The sequence below is a fragment of the Vigna umbellata genome, chromosome 5 (genome assembly GCF_029865625.1).
Source record: "Vigna umbellata cultivar VRB3 chromosome 5, Vumbellata_1.0, whole genome shotgun sequence".
Lineage (NCBI taxonomy): Eukaryota > Viridiplantae > Streptophyta > Magnoliopsida > Fabales > Fabaceae > Vigna > Vigna umbellata.
Window position 1 is genome coordinate 13,392,723 of NC_142169.1, and position 23,998 is coordinate 13,416,720.

The window sequence follows — 23,998 nt, forward strand, 5'->3', positions numbered from 1 at the left end:
GATGGAGGGCCTGCTTTCACACGGAGATTGGTTGGGTTTTGGGAGAGACACGCTCAGCTTGCTGCACCCAGTTGGAGCCGCCACGTCCTTAGAGGGAGTTACGCGTCCAGGGGCTCTCGGTTGAAGAAAAAAAAATGGTTGTTGAATAGGGAGAGCTCCAGCCGCCACGCGTTATGAGAAGCACCTCTTGGAACATTGAGAAGCAACAGCATGTAGAGATTGAGAGTGGAACGCGGACACATGGCCGGATGAGATGGTTTAGTCTAGAGAGCTCTTGCATGAAAGCCCATATGAGCACCTTACTACATTTAATGAAATTTGCAACACAGTGAAAATCAATGGGGTGCCAGACGAAGAGTAATCAATGGGTTATCTCATGAAAGCCCATATGAGCACCTTACTACATTTAATGAAATTTGCAACACAGTGAAAATCAATGGGGTGCCAGACGAAGCAATCAAACTTAGTTTGTTTCCTTTCTCATTGGGAGGCAATGCTAAGCTTTGGTTGAACTCTTTTCCAGAAGGAAGTTTCACAGAGTGGGAAGCAGTGGTAACAAAGTTTTTGAACAAGTACTTTCCACAATCAAAGGTGACAAAAGGCAAGCAAGAAATATCTTCATTTAAGCAGGGCATGGAAGAATCACTGGGGCATGCATGGGATAGATACAAAAGTCTGCTAAGAAAAACACCCACGCACGGCTTTGAAGAACAGGAAGTAGTCTTAACTTTCCTTGGAGGGCTTGGTTCACAAACCAAGATGATGCTTGATGCCTCAGCAGGAGGCAATATTAAATGGAAAACTCCAGAGGAAGCTATAGAAATCATTGACAACATGGCTACTAGTGATAATGAGCTCAATAGTGAAAGAGGAGTTCCTATGCAACAAAAAGGGGTTCTCCAATTACAGACACATGATGCCTTGCTAGCTCAAAATAAAATTCTAACTCAAAAGCTGGAGACTCTGACTAAAACTCTTGCACAATTACCTAAAGAGTTGAAAACTGCTGCACAGGTACAAACCTAGTTGTGCGAATTATGTGGAGGTGATCATATCAATGGTCAATGTGCTTTTCCAGTGGAGGCCTTGGAGGATGTTAATTTCATGGCTAATCAATTTCCATACCGTCAAGGGAATTACAATCAAGGGTGGAAACCACATCCAAGCATTGGTCAAGGACAAACTGGGCAAGCAAATCAATATAATAAGCAGCAGCAGCAACCAACCTTTTGGCAACAGTTATCTATGCTTAATGAAAAATCAACAAGGTTGGAAGAAACTCTTCAGCAATTCATACAGAAAACCGAATCTTCTCAAAAGAGCACTGAAGCTGCTATAAAGAATTTGGAGATTCAAATGGGTCAGATTACCAAGAAATTGGAAGAAAGGCCAAATAGAAATTTTGGGGCTAATACTGAGGTTAACCCTAGAGAAGAGTGCAAAGTGGTAAAGAGTGTGAATGAAGAGATAATTGAGTTAGAAGAACGAGAAACAGAAGAAAGAAGAGAAATAGAGAGCAAAAACAATTTTCCTTTTCCAATAAATCAAGAGAAACAAATGGATTTCACAGAATTATTCAGAATGGTGGATAATAAAGCACCTTGGGAACAGATTTTACAGAAAATTGCAGTTTACACAAAATCTGATGAAGAAATTTCTACAAAGAAGAGACGTAGAGATGATGAGGCAAAAGAGTGTATAACTGTTAAGAAAGAGTCATTCCCTCCTAAAGCGTCAGATCCAGGCAGTTTTTCTATCCCTTGTACTATAGGGAAGAAAAAGGTAAAGAAAGCTCTCCTTGATTTAGGTTCAAGTGTTAACTTGATACCTTATTCTTTACTGGAGCAAATCAGCAATGTTAAAATGAAACATGCAAAGATTAAAATAGTAATGGCCGATGGATCTTCAAAGGAGCCATGTGGGATTGTAGAGGACATTATAGTTTGTGTTGGCAAACTTCAGTTCTTGGCAGACTTTGTGGTGATGAAGATGGAGACTGAGAAGATACCTATTATACTTGGAAGACCGTTTATGAAAACGGCCAGGGCTATCATAGATGTAAATGAAGGTATAGTGGTGCTCCAGGATAGAGAAGAGAGAGTGGTGGTAGATGTTTTCAAAGATGAGATGCAAGCAAAGGAGGAAGAAGCTAGTTATAAAGCTGCATTTCGAGATGCACCCATGACTAGCCGTAAAGAAGAAAATCTTGAGGTTTCAGGTAATCATTGTTTATTGTTTCAGGTACCCCAGGAAGAAGAGATTGGAAGAGGAGAAGAAATTCCTAGAGACTGGAAGAAAAGAAGACTCCAACTTGGCACACCGGTTAGAATCAAGAACAAGTTGTGGGTTGTGAAGGGCTTTAAAGAGAAGGAGATGATAGAGATAGAGTCTCCATATTCTAGAAGAACCAAAACAGTTCAAAGGAAACAGCTGAGGAGTTCGTGGAATGACAACATCAACTACAAAGAAGATGGAACTTGAACTTTATTGGGTCAGGCTCGTGACGTTAAACAAGCGCTACCTGGGAGGCAACCCAGTTGATTGAATATTTCTGTTTGTTTGTTTAGTTAGGGTTTGCATAAGCATTTTGAACATTGAATTGCAGGGAGCCAGTGAGGGGCATGTCTAGGAGGCACGTAGGTTAAGAAAAGAAGGAGAAGAGCACTTCACGAAAGTGCCGCTGAGCGGTACTTTACCGCTGAGCGGTACTCTCGCAGAATGGGGTTTTAGTTCCCCTTAGCGGGACCCGAGCCCATTAGGGTATTTTTAAACCCTAAGCTGCGCATTCTTTCATACTTTCAGACTTTTCTTTGCACAAACACTCCCACATACCTTCTCCAAGGTTTTCCACATCTTTTCACTCTTCCCTCTTAAGAAAATTTCTCTTCCACTCACTTTTTCACTAGTGTGCCATCAAAGTTTGGGGTTGGAAGAGAGCATTCTAGCTTGGAAGCATTCTCATTGCATCTAGTATCTCCACCCAAGTAAGTAAAATGCATTTTGTTCATTCTAGGGTTTTTGATTTTGAATATGATTGTCAAAGCATGAAGATTTAGGGGTTTTGATTTCTTTGCATGACTTGATGATATATTTGATGTTTGAACCGATTAAACTGCATGATTATGAACTGGAAAACTGAAAATTGCATTTGGGTGGAGTTAGGAAAGCTTTAAAACAGGTTTTTCAAGAATCTGCAGAGTTACCGCTGAGGGGTAAACTGCCGCTGAGCGGCACTCTGCCAGATTTGATTTTTTTTGGTTTTGTGTGATCTGGAATGTGGTACTGGTGGCGCTGAGGGGAAATTCTGGCCCTCAGCGGTGGTTTAGCTTCGAAAGGAGTTGTGTTCTGTGTTTTACTAATGATTAACATCATGTTCTGTGGTTTGGTTTTGTGTTTTGAATGTAGGAATGGCATCCTCATCCGGAAAAAGATTGAAAACCATGGCAACCAAGAGAAAGGAAAAGGAACCAGAGCAACCCCACTCTAGCAGGTTCCTCTCTAGGAAACATGAGAAGCACTTTAAAGTGGTTCAGGACAGGAGACTTCTGATGGAGAGAAAGGTTGGAATGATACCTAACCTTGCTCCTCAATTTGGAGAGCAAGTGTTAGGGAATGATTGGGGAAAGCTAGCCACTTATCCTGCACCTGCCAATATAGCTGTGGTTAAGGAATTTTACACCAATGCAAAGAAGATTGGTGATTATCCAGTTGAGAATTATTTGGGCTATGTTAGAGGCCATGCTATCAGGTATGATCCTGATTCAATTAATAACTTTCTGGACACTGTATGGGCTGGTGAGCAGTGCCAGTTTGCTCTTTGCATGGAGGAAGGTGCTGATTATGAGGATGTGGAGAGAGTACTGTATATATCTGGAGGACACTTCCAAAGGAATAGATCTGGCTCAGTGGTTAACATTAGGAGTACAGATTTGACTCCTCTTGCAAAGTATTGGATGGCGTTTTCTCATGCCAACATTCAGCCATGTTCACATGTGTCAGATATTACTCTCAGCAGGGCATTCTTCATTTATTGTGCTATCAGAAACTTGAATGTTAATATTGGGCAGGTGATAGCTGATGAGATTAGTGTGTGCGCTAATACTTCAAACAACAAAGCACCACTAGGACATCCTTCTTTGATCACGCACCTTTGCAAGATAGCTGGGGTGGACACTTCTGCTCCACCTTTTGAGAGGCCAAGAAAAGCTATTGATGAGGCCTACTATAGACAGTACTGTGGAGGTGATGATGAAGCTCAGCCAGTTCCACCACGCCGTGCTCGTAGAGAGAGAGGGCCAGCACAGAGCCAGACATCTGCTGAGACACATGAAGCAGAGCCATTCCAGATGAGGGACATGTATATGTCTCTTATAGGGGCTCAGTTGCAGTCCATTCACAGAGGGCAGGTGGCCACTGCTGAGATGATTGTGGGGATGTATGATACACCTCCAGCCCACAGGTGGACTATGGATGAATTCCATAATGTGGTAGCATGGCCAGAGGAACCAGTGCATGGAGGAGGAGCTGAAGCAGCTGAAGCTTCAGCTAGAGATATGGAAGAAGATGAAGCTGATGAGGATGATGCAGTTGAAGATGATGAAGATGAGGAGGAAGAGGAAGATACAGAGGACAGCTCAGATTGATGAGGAGCTGAGATAGCATTTACTGATGAATGCTATCATGTGCTTATGTTTTGTGGTTTAAGTTTTCTGAACTTATTTGTTTTTGTTTTTAGATTAGGGTTTGATGTACTCTATTGAACACCTGGTTTGTTATGATGGTTTGCTATTAACTGTGATTCTGTGATAAGTAAGTCTGAATGATGCTTATGATTGATTGATGTTGAGATGATGTGCACATTAAATGCTTATACAGGTAATTCACAAGCTTTGTGAACAAATGCATGATATCATGATTGTGATTGTGAAATTAAGCAGGATGTGTATGTCAAATGTGAATGAACTTATATGTGAGATTTTGAGCTTCAGAGTTGTTATTGTTGAATGCTATTACTTTGAAAGCATGAATGGTTTTGCCTAGGTTTTCTATGATTGAATCAATTGCTTGTTTTGCATCACATGATCAAGGCCATTTGTTGAAAACCTTTTTATTGTCCAAATTCATACAATTATCCCACTAAAAGAGAACACTGTGTGTTCTATCCTTTGAACCCTTAGCCTTGAATATACACTGAAAACCCTTAGTTGAAAATCTTTACCTTGAGTTAAGTAGAAGATCTTGTGTGGTATTGTTTAATGTTCAAGTTTGGGGTTGTTGGGAAAAACATGAAAAGCATTGAGCTAAGAGCTAAAAAGTAAGAATGTGCAAAGAAAAAGAAAAGAAAAGAAAAAGAAGTAAAGCTCAATGCAAAGGCAAAAAGAAAGTTGGGAAAGAATAAGATGATTGTGTTGTATAATTCTCTTAACTCAAGGATTTTGTGATCTAGAAAAACCAATCTTCTTGTTAGCTCAGCCACGTTATAAGCCATAGAAAAGTCCTTGTGATGATGCATGCTTGTGAATGTTTTTGATTGTGGTAAAATGAAAGGCAAAGTTGATTCATGTGACATTGTAATAGTAGAGTGAATGAGTGATTACCTCTTATACACTTGTGTGTGAGTGAAACACTTTACCTAGTGAGGAGATATTCCATTAACACATGAACATCCATGCTTAATTGATTGATCATTCATGAAGAATAGCATTTGTTGGAATTTAAATGACTTTGTGAACACTAAAGCATGTGCACATCTTGATTGAAATATTGGTCATAAGTTTGAGTGAAGTTTTTGCTTATCTTGAAAAGAAGATTTTTGAATGAAGTGAACCATCATATGAATTGGTTGAAGATAGAGTTACATCTTGTTTGCTTGAGGACAAGCAAAGTTTTAAGTTTGGGGTTGTGATAACAGTTGAAAAACTGTTATTTTCATGATTAAAATTGACACTAAAAGCAACCTTTACACTTAGAAACTAGCTTGAAATCATGTTTTTACTTATGTTTTTAGAAATAAGAGAGCTGGACAGGTTTATGCTTGATTTCAGTGTTTTTGTGCAGGTTTTAAGGTGAATTTGGTGAAAGAAGTGAAGAAGGAGAGAGATGAAATCAGAAAAGACAATAAAAAGTGCAAAAGGAGAAGCCGAAGTCACCGCTCAGCGGCAGTTTACCGCTGAGCGGCACTCAGGAGTTTGCGGGAGGTCCGCTGAGGGGCAAAATGGCCGCTGAGGGGAGAAAACAAGTCACGCACTCACCGCTGAGCGGTAGTTTACCGCTGAGCGGTACTCTGGAAGTCACGTAAGGTCCGCTGAGGGGCAAAATGGCCGCTGAGGGGAGAAAACAAGTCACGCACTCACCGCTGAGCGGTATTTTACCACTGAGCGGCACTTTAATGGGCTTGGATTTGACTTTTTGTAATTTACGAATGATATATAAGCTTTAGGGTTTCCTAGGGTTAGGCATCTCTGGCTGGAACGAGGCAAACACTCTCTCTACCACCCCTTTGAAGGAGGATCTTGGATGCTGAGGCTTCCTCTTCACCTTTTTAGGGTTTATTATTTCATTCTTTCATTGTAATTCATCTAGGTTCACCATGAATATGGTGAACTAAACTCTTTATGTTTGTTGGGGAATCAATGTAATCTTGTGAAACTCTCATATATGGAATCTGTTTTTACATCTTTTAATTAAGACTTATGCTTTCTTTTCATCATTAGTTAGGGTTTTTCCTCTTTGCTTAATGCTTGCATTGTTTAACTCATTCGATGCATGATTATTGGTTTTGTCGATACGGGAACGTACGGGAAAGTCTAGATCCGGGGAATTTCTCCCAATTTTATATTGGTTGTCGTTAAGCTCCTGTACTTATGAACTGATCATTAGGAATGCTAGGAATTGTATGAACTCGTGATTAGGGAGAAGCCTTCTGGAAAGGTACATTAGAGAGTGGCATTAACAATGATGATTTGACTGTTGAATTCCTTAAAATATATGAGAGTGGATAAGATGAAATTGACCCCCAACAAACATATTCATATCTATAATTCATTGAAAGTGTTTAGCTTTTGATTTTTGCCATTGATCAATATTCATGCATACATGTTTATTTTCTGTCTTGCATTCTAAACCACAAATATTTCGTTTGTAAGTCTTAGTTAATTAAGAAACCACATAACTAAACTAGGCCGTGAGTCCTTTGGGAAGAACGATACTTGGTCTTACCAAGTTTTATTACTTGAACGATTCGGTCATACTTGCCGATTGAAAACAAGTTTGTGACATCATAATTTGGTGTTCATAAATTTGTCCATCAGTTGCCTTTAAGCTTTTGTACAAATGTAATGCATGAATAATTGCTAGGGAGACAAGACATTGTAAACTAGTGATTAGGAGTAGGCTTTCTTCACCAAGACATTGGGTTTAAGGTAATTTAGAAAGTGGCATTAACATTAATGAAGAAAGATGAATTCTTGAATACATGAGAGTGGATAGGATGAATTGGTAAACCCGATCAACATAATCATTCATATTATTCATCAATCATTTTTGCATTGTTCAAGTACATTGATCAAAACCTTGCATTCATGTTTATTTTTGCATAGTTCAACAACAATATTTTCGGTTACAAGTCTAAGATAATCAACAAATCACATAATTATTTAAGTCGTGAGTCCTTTGGGAAACGATACTTGGTCTTACCAATTTTATTACTTGATACGATTCAGTTACACTTGCCGAGGGTTAACAAGTTTTTGGCGTCGTTGTCGGGGACTCGTGGTATAACTATTTTATTTGTGTGATTCTTAACCGATTAGACTTTATCTTTAATTTTTATCTTTTTATTTCTTTATATCTTTGTATCTTTTCATCTTTCTATCTTTTATCTTATTATATTTTTATTTTTTTTCTCTTTTTCTCATTTTATCTTTTTCTCTTTTTACTTTTTCATCCTTTTATCTTTTTATCTTTTTTCTCTTTTTATTTCTTTTTTATCTTTTTATCTTGTTATTTTCTTTTTATCTTCTTATCTTTTTATCTTTTTCTCTTTTATTTTTTTTTTCTCTTTTTCTCTTTTTATCTTTTTAGTTTTTTTTTATCTTTTTATTTATTTTCTTTTTATCTGTTTATCTTTTTATTTTTATTTTTATTTTTATTTTTTTATCTTTTTATCTTTTGACTTTTTTTTTTTATTTTGTTTCTTTCTATCTTTTTATCTTTTTATATTTCTATTTCTTAATTTTTTTCTTTTTAATTTTTTATCTGTTTGTGCTAATTGGGTGCTCTAGTGCAGTATTCTTTAGTGTTTGCAGGATAAAATTCGAAAATTTGTACTAGGAACACAAGATCATCAAGAGAAGAAGCACAGTATCTACTGATGGATGCTAGGTGATTGAGTATCTACTGAAGGATGCTATGCTATCTAATAACAGTTGAAAAACTGTAACTTTTATACTTAAATTTGATCTTAAAGACAACCTTTATGACTTGGAAACTAGCTTGGAATCATGTTTATGTTGAAGTTTTAGAAATAAGAGAGTTGGACAAATTTTATGTTTGATTTCCTTGTTTTTGCAGGTTTTAAGATGAATTGAGTGAAAGAAGTGAAGGAGCTATGAGTTGAATTCAAAAAAGGAAGAAAAAATGCATAAAAGGAAGCAGTCGAAAGTACCGCTCAATGCCATTTACCACTGATCGGCACTTTGAAGACCCGCAGACACCGCTAAGGGGCAAAACTGCAGCTGAGGGGCAGATTAGAAGTCACACACTTACCGCTGAGCAGTATTTACCACTGACTGACTTTCTTATGGGCTTGGGCTTAATTTTCTGTAATATTTAGAAGTCTATATAAGGTTTTAGTCGACCTAGGTCAATCATCTTTGGTTGGAACGAAGCAAAAACACACTCTTTCACCCCTTGGAGGAGAATTTTGGATGTTACAGCTCCTTTCTCACCTTTCTAGGGTTTTATCTTTCACTCTTTCGTTGAATTTCATCTAGTTTCACCATGAATATGGTGAACTAAACCTTTATTGTTGTTAGGGAATCAATGTAATCCTTTGAAACTCTCATGTATTGAATTTGTTCTTTAAGATATATGCTTTCTTTCATTAATTGTTAGGGTTTTTCCTCTTTGCTTTAAGCATGCATTGTTTAACTCATTCGATGTCATGATTATTGATTTTGTCGATATGGACACATACGGGGAAATCTAGATCTGGGGAATCTCTCCCAATAGTAGTATAAACCTAGACATAGGAGTATGATGGTTGGTTGCCTTTAAGCTTTTGTGCTTTATAATGCATGAGTAATTGCTAGGGAGACAAGACATTGTAAACTAGTGATTATGATTAGGCTATCTTCGCCGAGACATCAGATTTAAGGTAATTTAGAAAATGGCATTAACATTAATGAAGAGAGATGAATTCGTGAATACATGAGAGTAGATAGGATGAAATTGATAAACCCCAACGACATATTCATTCATATATTTCAAACCACGTGTTTTGTTTCTTCTTGCCCATTGATCAATACATGCATTCATATTTACTTTTCAGTATTTTGCATTTAAACCTACAAGAATTTGGTCACAAGTCTTAGATAATCAACAAATCACATAACTGTCTAGGTCGTGAGTCCTTTGGGAGAATGATACTTGGTCTTACCAGTTTTATTACTTCATATGATTCGGCTACACTTGCCGAGGGTTAAACAAGTTTTTGGCGCCGTTGTCGGGGACTCGTGGTTTAACTAGTCTATTTGTGTGATTATTGATTAACTTAGACTTGATTTGTATTTTTTATATTTTTAATTTATCTTTTTATCTTTGTATCTGTAAGTTTATCTTTTTGTTTTTGTTTTCATCTTTTTGTCTTTTTGATTTTATTTGTTTTATCTTTTTATCTTTCTATCTTCTATCTTTTTATTTACCTTTTCTATCTTTTTCTGCTAACAATTGTTTCTAGGAACTTGTCTTCTTGTGTATGCAAGAAGCAATTCGGACTAGAAGCAAGAAAAATTCAGAACCTCACTTTGAAGACTCGCAGTCACTGCCGAGGGGCAAAACTGCAGCTGAGCGTCAAATAGAAGAATCGCACTTACCGTTGAGCAGAAATTACCGCTGAGCGGCATTTTAATGGGCCTTGGGCCACTTTTCTGTAATCTTTAAGAGTCTATATAAGGTTTTAGTCGACCTAGGGTTAGTATCTTTTGGCAGAACGAAGCAAAATCACACTTTCTTCACCCCTTGGAGGAGGATTTTGGATGCTCAAGCTCCACTCTTCAAATTCCAGGGTTCTATCTTTCATTCTTTCATTATTTTTCATCTAGTTTCACCGTGATTATGGTGAACTAAACCTTCATTGTTGTTGAGGAATCAATGTAATCCTTTGAAACTCTCATGTATTGAATTGGTTCTTTAATTCATATGCTTTCTTTCATTAATTGTTAGGGTTTTTCTTCTATACTCTATGCATGCTTTGTTTAACTCATTCAATTGCATGATCATTGATTTTATTTATATGGACACATATAAGTAAATCTAGACATGAAGAAATTCTCCCAATAGTAATATTGCCTAGACATAGGGATAGGAGGATTGGTTGTCTTTAAGCTTCTGTGCGAATGTAATGTATGAATAATTGCTAGGGAGACAAGACATTGTACACTAGTGATTAGGAGTAGCCTTTCTTCACCAAGACATTGGGTTTAAGGTAAATTAGAAAAGTGGCATTAACATTAATGAAGAAGATGAATTCTTGAATACATGAGAGTGAATAAGATGAATTGAAAACCCCCAACAACATCATCATCATATAGTTCAATCACGTTTTGCTTCTTTTGATCCAATTGATCAATACATGCATTCATATTTACTTTTCGGCATTTGCATTCAAACTACAAGAATTTGTTTTACCAGTCTTATTTAATCAATGAATCACATAACTATTTAGGCCGTGAGTCCTTTGGGAAACGATACTTGGTTTTACCATTTATTATTACTTGATACAATTCAATTACACTTGCCGAGGGTTAACAAGTTTTTGGCGCCGTTGCCGAGGATTAAAAATTTGTTTATCACCAACCCTTCAATCTTTTCAAACATGGAAAGCGCGTGAGATTAATATTGGCTCCCAGATCAATAAGTGCTTTCCCAACAGAGATATTCCCTATAGTGCAAGGAATAATGAAGCTTCCTAGATCTTTAAACTTGGGGGGTAAGAGCTTTTGTATGATAGGACTGCAGTTTCCTTAAACTTCAATGGTTTCTTCTTCAATGTACTTCCTTTTCTTTGTGAGGAGTTCCTTCAAAAATTTAGCATATGAAGGCATTTGTTGCAGAGCCTCAGAGAAGGGTATATTAATCTCCAATTTCTTGAAGATTTCTCTGAAACGCTAAAACTGTTTTTCTTTTTCCTTCTTGGAATAATTCTTTGGGTAAGGAAGGGGTTTTTGATAAGAATCTTTCTTTCTCCTCTCTTCTTCCTATCTCTCTTTTGTTTTTCTCAATCTCTCTTCTTTTTCTCTCTCATTTTCTTTTTTCTCACTCTTTTCTTTTTTCCTCTCATTTTCATCTTTTTCACTCAATCTCTCTTTTTCTTTTCTCTCTATTTTTTCCTCATCTAAAATCTTGGCACTTCTAGTAATAACAGCTTTGCATTCCTTTCTGGAGTTAGCTTTCATGTTACTCCCAAGATCGTCCAGCTTCTGAATTATGTGATCAAGTTGGCCCCCTATCCTTCTGAATGCCGCCTGATTTCTTTTATGATGAGAATCAAACACCTGCATTAATTGTTGAAGTGTGTCATCCATCTTAGCACATCTTTCTGATAGAGAGGGTTGTTGTTGTCATTGTTGTTGTCTGGTAGCTTGTTCAAATTGACCTGGTCCCATGTTTGAGTGAGGTTCCCACTAGTGGTTGAAATTACCTTGGTGGAATAGAATGTCCATATAGTTAATTTCTTGTCTGAATTGCATCCTGCAAGCACCAGACACAAAACCCTAGAAAATATTGATAGCACAAACACAAAAATTAAAAATTAAATGACACAAAAAAAATAAAAAATAAAAATAAAGTCAAAATTAATCAAGAGTCACACAAATAGAATAGTTTAAACCGTGAGTCCCCGACAATGGCGCCAAAAACTTGTTGATGGATCGACAAGTGTACCGAATCGCACAAGTAATATAAAATGGTAAGACCAAGTATCGTATCCCTGAAGACTCTCGACACTAAACAATTGTGTGATAACTCGATTAATTAAGACTTAAAAGAAACGAGATCAATGGTTTAAGATGCAAAGACAAAAAATTAAATATGACTGCAAATTGATCAATAGCAGAGTAACACAAAGATGAACGGATGTTGTTTAATATGAGATGAATATGTTGTTAGAGTTTGATTTCACCAAATTTATTCTCACGTATATAAGAATTCTTCTTTTTACATTAATGTTAACGTCACTCAGTAAATTACTTAGAACTCGATCCTCGGCGCAATAAGTCTGCCGTAATTCCTAGTTAGTGCAATTCCTAGCGTTCCTAGAAAATTAAGTATGAAGATCAAGAGCTTAGGACGACCAAGTATTCATACCCTTATCCCTGAGAAATATTACCCTTGGGAGAATTCAACAAGAACCTGAATTGTAAGGAACCTCCCGGCACTCATGCAATTCATAAATCATGCTACTAAATGAGTTAAATAGAGCAAGCATTGACACAGATGAATTCCCTAACAATTAATGAAAAAACATATAAATTAAGAATCAATTCAAATACATGAGAGTTCACAAGTTTACATCATCCCCCAACAATAAATAGAGTTTAGTTCCCCATACACATGGAGAAACTAGATGAATAATGGAAAAACATGAGATAGTGAAACCCTAAAATTAGAAGAGGAAGCTCCCGCCTCCAGATCCACCTTCAGAGAGTAGAAGAGTGTGTTGTTGTGTTGCTCCAGCCATAGATACAAAACCTAGAGCGCTTGGGTCCTTTAAATAAAGTCGAAAAAGAGTAAAAATAAAACCCGGTCCAAAAGAGTCGAAACAGAGCAAAAATTGGGTCGGATCTGAGACGCACGACGCTCGGGCGCCCCATTTAGAGCGCCCGAGCGGTGAACGGTTCTCATGTAGGGCTTGAGCCTTCAATTGGTCGACCAACCTTCGGGGTCCACCGATCAGGGGGCCTAAGAGGGCGCCCGGGCGGTGGACGTCATTTCTCCAAGGCTCAAGCCTCTAGATAAGGCGCCCAAGCTTTGTGTGGTTCCTCCTTTTTCAGGCCTTTCTGAGCTCTAACTCCTTAGCATTTCATCTCTGCTTTCCGCATTCTCTCATTACCTATCAAAACAAGGGAAATTAGTCATAAAATCATTAAATTCAACCTCAACTCTCTTATTCACACAACTTAATGAAAAAGCATGAGTCCAAGCAAGTTTCCAAGCGAAAAAGGGTATATTTAGTATCAAAGTTACATCACAAATAACGGTATTTTCAAACGTTAACAGCGCCCAGGCGCAGTGCGGGAAGAAAACTGACACTCTGGTTATCTTTTTTGCACTTTGGTTGACTTTTCTACACTCTTGTTGACTTTTCCACTATCGGATTGACTTTTATGCACTCTGGTTGACTTTTTTGCACTCTGGTTGACTTTTCTACACTCTAGTTGACTTTTCTGCATTCCGACTCCTTCATACTTTGACTCCTCTTCCAAATCACTTCATTAGCCAGCTAAAACAAGGGAATTTAGTCATAAAATCATAAAGTTCAACCTCAACTCTCTTATTCATAAAACTTAACAGAAAAACATGATTTCAACAAGTTTCTAAGCAAAAAGGATGCATTTAGTGTCAAAATTACATCACAGATAACGGTATTTTCAACCATTATCAGTAATCCGGAAATACATTATCTACCGATATTATATATGAAATTTTAAAATAAATTATTAAAAATTAATAAAAAATAAAACTAAAAATGTAGGTTTTCGTTGTTTTGTGCCTCGACATTTTCATTTGCCTCAATGGTTAAAAAACCCTAGGTGTCAATACCCAATTTCGTTTGGGTAAATAAGATTTCACAAAAATAAATAAAAAAAAGAACAAAAGAATAAAAAAAATATATTATTTGTTTTACTATTTGCACCCCCAAATTAATTTTTTATTCCTTAATTCAATGGCACAAAATAATCCCACACTTTTTTACTTCCTCACCACCCCTTTTCTCTTACCACAACCCACTCTCCACATCACCATCCACATCATCCTCCATATCACATTCCACATCATCTACCTTTTTCATTTATTTTTTCCACCTCATTTCCATATTAATTTTTATATACCAACTTTTCTAATTATTCCACTTACATTTTTTAATCATATCTTCTCCATCAATTTCTTATCATTTCCTTTATTCATTTTCTCCATCTACTTTTCCACCAACTTTTATATTATTTCTTTCACTTATTTTTCACATTAACTTTTATTAATTACTATATTTTATTTCACCTACTTCTCCACCAACTTTTTATATTATTTTTTTCCCTTATTTTCCACATTAACTTTTATTATTTACTATATTTTATTTCACCTACTTCTCCACCAACTTTTTATATTATTTATTTCACTTATTTTTCACATTAACTTTTACTATTTACTATATTTTATTTCACCTACCTTCTCCACCAACTTTTTATATTATTTCTTTCACTTATTTTTCCACATTAACTTTTACTATTTACTATATTTTATTTCACCTACTTTCTCCACCAACTTTTTATATTATTTCTTTCACTTATTTTCCACATTAACTTTTTCTATTCATCTTTTTTTATTATATTTTATTTCATCTAAATTTTCCACCAACTTTTTAAATTATTTCTTTCACTTATTTTCCACATTAACTTTTACTATTTACTATATTTTATTTCACCTACTTTCTCCATCAACTTTTTTATATTATTTCTTTCACTTATTTTCCACATTAACTTTTACTATTTACTTTTTTCTATTATATTTTATTTCATCTAAATTTTCCACCAACTTATTATATTATTTTTATTCATCAACTTTCTTCATCCTTAACTCTATAAATACCTACATTATCTTCACTTCCCACACACACAATTACACAATATCCATCTTTTCTCTCTCACACCAAACCTCTTCATTTCCATCCCAAAACTCTACTTCATTCTTCTCTCCCACACTACATATCTTTCCTCACATTTCTTATCTCCCCTATTATCATGAAACATTTCAACACACCTCTTCTCCTCCATATCAACATCTACATCTCTTGAATCCTCTATTTTTCACTCGTATCTTGATCGGACTATCGTTGTCTTCTCATCCAGGTTCTTATCCCTTCACCTCTTCTTTTTGTTTTGAGTTATCTTATTAAATTTGGTTTTATTGTTCCATAATTGTTTTTACTGTTTTTTATTCAAAATTTTTATTTATAAAAAATTTTGTTTTTTATCTCTAAAAAATCATCAAAAAAATTATTTTTAAGGTTAAGCACATGTGTGATCGCTCGCATCATCCTTGCGCTAAAAACCTTTTCTCTTTCTGTTATAAAAAAATATATACTAAAAAAATATTTTAAAGGTTTAGGCACATGTGTGATCGTACGCATCGTCCTTGTGTTAGAACCTTTTCTTCTTCTCTTCTAAAAAATAATAAAAATGTTTTAAAGGTTTAGGCACATGTGTGATCGCACGCATCGTCCTTGTGTTAGAACCTTTTCTTCTTTTCTCCTAAAAAAATAATAAAAATGTTTTAAAGGTTTAGGCACATGTGTGATCGCACGCATCGTCCTTGTGTTAGAACCTTTTCCTCTCTTCTAAAAAATAATAAAATTTTTCTTAAAGGTTTAGGCACATGTGTGATCGTTCGCATCGTCCTTGTGCTAAAAAACCTTTTCTCCTTCTCACATAAAAATACCAAAATTTAAAACATTCACATCTTCAAACAACAACCAACCTTTCAACCAGAACTACGTGATCCTTGATTCTCCATCAAAAGTGGAGATACGTAGGAGCAAGGCTAGTCCTTTTCAGGTTCACTTCCCCAAAAATCCAAATTTATCCATAATCAATTTCTCAAACAAATTTCTCAAACAAATTTCTCAAACAATTCCTCAAACAAAATTTCCAAGCAATTTCTAAAAGAACTACGTAACCCTGATTTCTCATTTTAATGAGAATACGTAGGAGCAATGTCAATCCTTGTCGGGCACAAAAAACTAAAAAATATATTTTTCTTCTTTAGAGTTTTATTTTAGGGGATAGTTAAACATTTTGAAAACCACATCATATTCGCGTATTTGGTAAAGGTACTGCCTTAGGGCAGGCCTTGTAGGGTGCTAATACCTTCTTTACACGTAACCGACTCCTGAACTTAGAATCTCATTTTCGTAGACCATGCCTTATCATTTTATGGTTTTTCCATAGTTTTCCAGAATAAACTATGGTGGCGACTCCAAATCTCTTTTTCAAACCCATTCCTTTTTTGGGTCGTCGTCCCGTTGCGATTCTGGTTGCGACACTAGGGTTGTAGGAAGAAGAGCGAGGAGTGTGACGACGACACCATCCATCTCCGTCGTCTCCTCCCTCGGTTTCCTCCACCAACACTCTGCCTTTATCACTACCCTTTCCTTCTACGCCCCTCCCAATCTCTCCTTCCCTTGCAACCTCATCGTCGCCGATGTCATTGGCTCTCTCGCAATTTTTGACGCGGACGGCTTCATCCATCTTACCATGCTCTTCATTCACTACAATGTCGTTATCAACGACCTCGCCCTGCACTCGTCTGGTGAGCGCGCCCTCGGTGATGCCTGTGATAACTACCTCGCCATAGTCAACCTCGTCCGCGACCGTCGCAACTACTGCTTTCGCCTCAACAAGGAATTGTGCTTCTTCAAGTTCTTCGAATTGGAATGCTTCAAGACCATTTTCTGTGTGCTCTTGCTAGAGTATATGCTTCTTCAATTTTTTTTTCTCGAATTATCAACGAATATCATGTTGGTTATTTTTATTTTCTTTATTTCTTTTGGTGTTGCTGATTTGTCTTGTATGTTAAAAAACTATAGGGTTTAGGTAGCATTTGATTTGATGAAGAAAGTTTGGTATATTGTCACTTGTTAAGTTTTTCGGACACCTAATACTTGTTAAGTTTTAAGGGATTCTTGTGGTGCATTGTTAGGAGATCTCCATTGTGCTACCAATGTTGCATTTAGGAAAGAATTAGAGGGCTTTTAAGGTATGTTTTTGTTTTTTGTGTTTTGTTATTGAGAATATTATTGAATGAGTCACAAATGCAAGATTGTTTCTTGTTTTCTTCTATTCTAATTCTTAAATGCAGATGCTATGTATAGAGTGATGATGAGAATGTATAAGATGTGGATATTAACTATTTGTAAACTAATCCAACCTATAATAGTACCTAAAATGTGAAGAGAAACAAACTTTATGAACATGTTTGATGAAATTCATAAGAGAAGTTTAAATGAACTCTAGGATTTATGAAATGATTATATGAATGTTCATGGAATTATGTAATCAGGAGAGATTGGTTTGCATCACTTTCTCCCAATTTCTGTTTTGAAGGTTGTCACAAGTTGTGTTTTTATACTTTGATTTACTGTGGTTCTCATCCACATCAGGGTTAGTGTAACTTAGAAGCAAGGAATATCAAGTTATACATAATCAGTTCAAGATTGAATTAGAAGCAAAGGTTGTGTCGAGATGCAGAAGTGAATTGGAAACATGTTTCAATAGTGGAATGGATGACTTTAATTGTTTAGAGTGTGACTATAGCAGGGCAAGGCATTCTGTCATGTAGCCTCATTCACACTTTTTCATGCAGCCTTATACTTTCAGTTTAGAGTGTGATTATAGCATGGGGAGGCATTTTTTAATTTTGAACTTTGCTACAACTTTTGCTCTTATTTGATCAAGATTTTCTAGATTTATGACCCTTATTCTTGCTGCTAGCCTGGTAGTATATATAGAAAAAGGGATGTCATTGTTGTTATGATGGGTTGCTATCTCATATTTGTTTTGTTTCTTTGGTTCAGCTTTTAGTTAGTTAAGATATGGTGGATGAAATGAAAAGACTTTCTAAATTGAATTGAAAGCAAGTTGTGATGAACAGTGTGAGAATTAAAGAGAGTTAGGATCACTGAAACAAGACGGGTTGGTTCATTTGTTTACTCAACTAAACTCTAAGAGGTCCACACACCACACTCCATTTTCATTTTCTACATCTTATTTTTCTCTTTTTCCTGTTTCCGTATGTTAGTTTCTTAACAAATTATCAAGCTATCGTGTCGTATATCCATGGAGATCAATGAGTGCATAAAATATGTCAATCATTGGACAACCTTAGTTTTTAAATATTTTTTTCCTTCTTAATCAAATACAAGAAATGGAGAATGTTAAAGATGAGGTGTGATAAAACATCTCTTGTGATAAAATGTCAATCTGGAGTTTTCTTTTTCTTTTTTTATTTCTAATGTGCATTGTTTTGTCTTTCCTTTTCTCCACTTTTTTCCATGGTTTACATATATGTGCATTATCCTCTAATTTGGTTTTCTGTCACAATTCATGATTCAATTATTTTTTTCTTGTCAGAGTTGGCTAAATGTGGATTTACTATTGAAATATGCTATCTTTGTAAAATTTCATTTTGAAGGTTCATGGTATTTATTCTTAACCTTTATAGGTTAATGTTGTTGAAGTTTCTATAAGGGATGTTAAAAAAAGTGATGGGGCTTGTTATCTGGCCTCAAGGTGTCCAAATCTAAGATGCATCATGATTTTTGGGGTTTTATAGAAAAATATGGCTATTGCTATGGGGTGATCATTGATAACGGTTGAAAACTCGTTATTTTTATGCTTAAAATTGATACCAAAAGCAACCTTTAAGACTTAAAAACTAGCTTGAACTCATATTTTTGCTTTAGTTTTGTGAATAAGAGAGTTAAAAGTGAATTTAATGGTTTTGTGCAAGATTCCCTTGATTTTGTAGGCTAATTGAATGATTTGAAAGAAGAATTGAAGTACCGAATGATTGGAATGCTGAAAAGTCAACCAGAAACCAGAAAAGTAAACTAGTGAACCAGAAAAGTCAACCAGTCAACCAGAAAAGTCAACCAATCAACTAGAATACGGAAAAAGTCAACCAGACGAGTTTTGGGCCAGTTTTCTGCGATTTTGTGATCTGTTTGGGCCTGTGATGGACGAACCCTGAGGAGTTCGGACCGACGGAGGCAGCAGAAGGCGATCCGGATCTTCGAAGCTTCTTCGACGAATGAAGACGCAGCGGAATGGAATAAGAAACTCGAGATTGAAGAGAAAAACGGAGACCGGACACTGGAAAACCTAAGATCTAAGGTTTAATCGGGAGATAACCCTAGAAACACGAAGGAAACCCTAGAAAAGGGGGAAAGCTCAAAATGAACCGATGAATCGGTTCAAACTCAAGATTAAACGGTAGGAAAGCTAGATTACTCAGAGGAAAGTGGATTAAACGGTAGAAAAATGGAGAACGATCGGTGGAAATCAAAGAAAGTGAGTGAAAACCCTAGAAGAAGATGAGGAAGTGTGGTGAACGAAGAGAAGATACCTTCGGAGACGCGTATGAAGTGTGGATCTGTGGTTAGGGACGAGGAATTCTCGAGAGCGAGAATGAGATGTTCTGAGATGTGGCTGGAGGCGTTATGTTTGAAGAATGTGGTTTCTGATGCGCGAGATGGAGAAACCAAATGATATGGGAAGGAAGGTGACGCGTGGCTGTTGAAGATGTAGGCCGCTTGGAGCGACGTGAGGTGGCAGCAAAGAATGGTAGCGAGGAGGTGAGAGAAAGCACCGTGAAAATGGAAAAATGGAAGAATGAGAGTGTGCTTGGAAGGTGGCTAGAGGGAGTCTTTGGACTCTCTAGCCTGTCTTTCAAGAGAGAATAATTTCTGATTTCAGAAAATTTAATTCTCATTAATCTCAAAAGTGACAATACAATAGAGGAGCTGGGTATTTATAGTAACCCATGCTCCTTAAGAGCTAAACTATAAAAAGTAAAAATACAAAAAGAGGACTACGAAGTACGATTCCATCATACCCTCCCTCTTAAAAAAGATTTGTCCTCAAATCTGACAATCGCCTTATGAAGAAGCTCCACACAATCTTTGGGAGCATGGCCATCTTGGAGTGGCCTTATTCTTTTAGATCTAGTTTTCTTCCTCCTGGATCAAACACGAATCTGCAATACACATCAAATATATCTTTGGTTAATATCAATCCAAAGAAGAATTTTTCTTTAAAAACAAGAGAATAAGAACTTCTAATACTTTGATTAGTAATCTTTGAAAATTTTAGAAGTCCAAATTCAATTTTATCTTGAGTTAATTGTTTTCTTAAATATAAGAATAACTCAAGATTTGAATTGTCATATTTTGAAAATGTTTTCATGACAATTGGTTTGAAAGAAAAGTCAAAAATTGAAATGCAATCAATTATTGGAAAAGAAGTAAAGATTAGGAAACCTTCCCTTTTAAGTTCTATGGTCTTTGGAAGAATAGGTTTTGCCATAAGGAACAATTTCTCCTTTTCCTTCTTCTCTCTTTCTTGCCTTTCTCTCTTTTCTTCTTTTCTTTCTTCTTCTCTTCTTAATTCCTCTCTTCTTCTCTCTTCTCTTTTCTCTATTTGTTCTCTCTCTCTCTTCTCTTCTTCTTTCTTTTCTTCCTTTTCTTTTCTCTCAATCTCTCGTTCTCTTTTCTTATCCTTGATCTCCTTAAGTCTTGCCCCAAATTCTAATTCTCTACGAAGAAACCCATGATCATTTAAACTCTCAAGAAATAATTTTCCATCATTAATGCAATCCCTAATTAGTTCTAGGTTTCTTTTAATGCTTGAAGGCACAAACTTTCTTCTCATGCAAGCTTTTAAATCATGCCAATCACGTATGGAGGACTTTCTACCTTTCCTAACATGATATTGTCTTTCATTCCACCACTCTCTTGCATGCACTTCTAACTTAGAGAGATATATACTAAGAACATAATATTCACTCTCTTCACAAAACCAAGGATTTATTTTATCAATTTCTTTTTCCCAAGCTAGGTATGTTAATGCACCTATGTCTTTACCAAATGATGGAAGATTCCTAGCTTGTTTAAACATTTCATCAGCTTTATCTAACCTAGAAGACCTATATGAACCATAAGAAGACATCTTTGTTTTTAAAAGTTTTCTTAATCAAAAGGGTTCAAAACTTTCACTTAGACAAGTCCTAGGTAAGAGAGGTGAGCTAAAGAGCTGCTTAAGTACCAAGTCTTGCCTTGCCAGAAATGTCTTAGGCTACTAACTAATTACCCCTTAAATTAAAATCACCTTTAGAAACAAAGTACACAACTCAAACAATTAAGCACAAATAAAAGACTAGACTCTCGGACTCTAATGTGAAAAGGCTTAGAGTTTAATCCCTTTTAGCCTAATCATCCCTAAACGTGAACATAAAAATCAAAGAAACAAAAACACTAAAGAATCCAGCGGACTCTAATGACCCCTACGAGAAACACAAATCAAATCACACATTCATCTATCTACCTATGCTAAATTTAAAGCAAGTAATGTTGCCAAGATTTTGAAAGAGCACCAAGGACTCTTCCTAAACACTTGGACTTTATAAAAGGCCCTTTTACAACAAAAATGAAACTAAAAGAAAGCTAGCCTATCAACCTATTACACATCAAATGGAACAAAAGAAATACAAAACATGTCCCCTGCCACGGTCCTGTCCACTTCATTCAGCTTTGTTGTTCCACTTTGTGCTTCTGGAATCTTCTCTCTTGAATCTGATTCACCACTCCTGCAAAACAGTTTGCTTCTTGACAATGTTGGAGTCTCCTAGCTCTTGGGTTCAACTCTACAATCACAAATGTACAAAGCTGGATCAGAGACAGTTAACGAACATATTGGAAGAGGGGAGTTACACTTAAATGAGCCTTCCCTTTCTTGGGTTTGTACACTTGATGCAGAGAAAGGTTCCTATTGCCACTTCTTCATCTTGCACGAAATCTTCCAGAGGCCAAATATTCCTTTCAATTCTCGGCCTAAATCAAGAAACTAGCTTGTCTACTCCTGTAATCACACATGCACAAGACTGCTATAAGTATTCAATGGGTTAAAACAGATTGCAAAAGAGTATATAGGGTAGTAATAACTTCCCTTTCTCTTGGCTGCACAAGCTTTCTAAACTTTCAATTAAAATTCTGCGGCTGCTCAATTAAACTTGTACATAAATTGAATTCCAATGAAAGCAACTCTGCACAGATAATTCATACCAATTCAGCAGATCATGCAATCCAACAATGAACAATTTAAATCCAAAACAGTTTAAACAGTCAGAAGCAATTAAACTAAATAATTCCCTTTAGTTCAAAGCTTCCACATTAAGTTCTTAGGTTGCTATTTTCTCAGTAAACTTCTGCTCAAGCTAAACTCTCAAGTATCAGCTCTGCACACATCAAAATCAAACCAGATTCCAATTCAGCAAATCACAACATCCAACAAATTGCAAGCTATAACACAAACAGTTAAACAAATAGAAGCAATATAGCTAAGCAACTTCCCTGATTGATGCTATTTCTAGTTGTTGGTTTTAGTGGACTTTGTTGTAGGTTCTTCCTTGTGCTCAACTAATCAGCAGATTCATTCTTCACTTTCTCCCTGCACTGATTCGGTTCAGATCTGCTCACAGAAATTACACCAACTCCAGCAAAATACACAAGGACATGGATATTAAACCAGATGTAATTCAATTCTAATTCAAAGCTGACTAAACTGATTTAAACAACCATTCAATTCTAATTTAAATTCTGATCAATCCAATGGGTAAAAAGAATTATGTGCTTAATTCAACCACAACGTCAGAATTGGAAATTAAGTGCTTTAGTCACTTCTTAAAATGGAATGATGCTTTGGCAGTTAAAACAAGTTCATGCACAAGCCTAATTACTCCAAGCAAATCAATTCATGCATAAATCAGTCCATGAACAACTAACTAGGTGGCATGCAAGGGTATGCAATCAATCAATCTGAACAAAACTGAAATCTGCATGTGATTAATACCAGGAAACTATTTTCTATATGCATTTGGAAAAATGATTTCAACAAAGAAAGAATGATGGTGCTAATCAGGACTCAACAGATTTCAACAATTGTAATCAAACCATGAAATCAGTAATCACATTCAGAACATTTAATATCTCAATGATTTCAGCAAGCAGTTTATAATCCAAAATGAATGCAATGTCAGTTTAAGCAAATCACAACTGCTCCAATCTACTTGATCCAATTTCTTTTCCTGCACAATGAACAATCACAAAACAGTTAGATTAACAATGAATTCTCTATTTCAAAGTGCCAAGGAATTAGGCCAAGTCAGCCTTACAAAACTCACAACACTCAGGCTTCTTTTTAAAAGCTTAAAGCACTCAAAATGGAAAGGTTTGGAAGGGAGATTCCCCCTTGGCAGTACACAGCTGGAGAGTCTTTTAGACCACCACCACCTAAGATGCTACCAAGCACACAAACCTCTTTCAAACTCCAGAAACCAAAGTGTAAAAACTTCTCAATTTTAGACAAGGCTATGCTAAGGCAAAGTGATGAGAGGGTCGCACCTCTCACAAAAGTTGTGCATAAAAGAATGCAGTATAAACTAGGAAGTGACTCCTAGGTCGTCTCTCAAGGACCAAATGTGGTTCGAGTCTTAGGTCAAACACGTAGGGGGTTTTGAAAGTGTTTTTGTGATTGTAAATAAACTAAATTAAAACTGAAAATTAAATTCAACCGAACATAATTGAAAACATTGAATTAAATAAACAAAGCATGAAGACCGAACGATCCTACATTGAGACCGAACAATTTCTACATTGAGACCGAACGGTCTCTAAAGCAAGCAAGGTGTGTAAATTAATTAAAATTCCAAAGATAATAAACAAACTCATCTA